The sequence below is a fragment of the Apium graveolens genome, chromosome 3 (genome assembly GCF_009905375.1).
Source record: "Apium graveolens cultivar Ventura chromosome 3, ASM990537v1, whole genome shotgun sequence".
NCBI classification, from domain to species: domain Eukaryota; kingdom Viridiplantae; phylum Streptophyta; class Magnoliopsida; order Apiales; family Apiaceae; genus Apium; species Apium graveolens.
In genome coordinates, this window is record NC_133649.1 from 241,155,499 (window position 1) to 241,156,778 (window position 1,280).

The 1,280-nt window shown below is 44.8% G+C and overlaps 1 non-coding gene across 1 annotated transcript; it reads right to left on the reverse strand.

The window, feature by feature from the left end:
• Window positions 1-590: 590 nt before the first annotated feature.
• Window positions 591-697, reverse strand: LOC141715445 (small nucleolar RNA R71). The gene has a single exon (XR_012572209.1). It is a non-coding gene; the product is annotated as a small nucleolar RNA R71 (small nucleolar RNA).
• Window positions 698-1,280: the final 583 nt, after the last annotated feature.

Genomic DNA, 1,280 nt, shown 5'->3' on the forward strand with positions numbered 1-1,280 from the left:
AGTGATTAGGACGTAGTAGTTACTTACTCTTTTCGGTTGTATTTCAGGTACTTTAGCAAGCGTTTATGCAAACTCGTTCTCGTGCTCGCAAGAGGACTTTAGATACAGCTGAGGAGACAGACGAAGTTCTTGATATTCCGGAGAAGTTAGATTTTGAGGATTCAGATTCAGGAACTGAGCAGAAAGAACCAGTAAACATGGGAGATCGTATTGTTCAAGCTGATCCAGCTCTTATGGATTTTTCTCGGCCTAAAATTGATGACATTCAGTCAAGCATCCTTCATCCGTCTATTCAAGCTAACACCTTTGAAATCAAGCCGGGCACTATTCAGATGGTGCAGAATTCTGTTTCTTTTGGAGGAGCGGCAACTGAAGACCCCAACATGCACATAAGAAATTTTGTCGAGATCTGCAGCACTTTTAAGTATAATGGCGTGACTGATGAGGCTATCAAGTTGAGGCTTTTCCCATTCTCACTGAGGGATAAGGCTAAAGACTGGTTACATTCTGAACCAGCTGGGTCCATCACTACGTGGCAAGATCTTGCGCAAAAGTTTCTGGTGAAGTTTTACCCAATGGCAAAGACTGCTGCTATTAGGAGTGCTCTTACTCAGTTTGCGCAGCAACCTACAGAATCTATGTGCGAGGCTTGGGAACGCTACAAGGAAATGTTGAGAAAATGTCCACATCATGGAATGCCGGATTGGATGGTGATCACTGGTTTCTATAATGGTTTGGGGGCCCAATCTCAGCCCATGCTCGATGCAGCAGCTGGAGGCGCCTTATGGGCTAAAAGCTATACTGAGGCGTATAATCTTATAGAGACGATGGCTGCAAATGAGCATCAAAACCCAACTCAGAGGATGACGTCAGGCAAGGTAGCAGGTATTCTGGAAGTTGATGCAGCTACCGCTATCGCAGCCCAGCTCCAAGCGCTATCAATGAAGGTCGATTCTCTGGCTACGTATGGAGTTAATCAAATAGCTATGGTTTGTGAGCTTTGTGCAGTTTCTCATGCTACGGATCAGTGTTCTCTTGTCAACGAATCTGTCCAGTATGTGAATAATTATCAGCGACAACAGCAGCCTGTGCCAGCGACCTATCATCCTAATAACAGAAATCATCCAAATTTCAGCTGGGGGAATAATCAGAATGCTATTCAGCCACCATATCAGCAAGGAGTGAGTAAACAGTCTAACCCACCTGGATTCCAGTAACCACAACAGTATGCTACAAGGCAATCATATCCTCAACAGGGAAGTACAGCTGCACCTACTAGT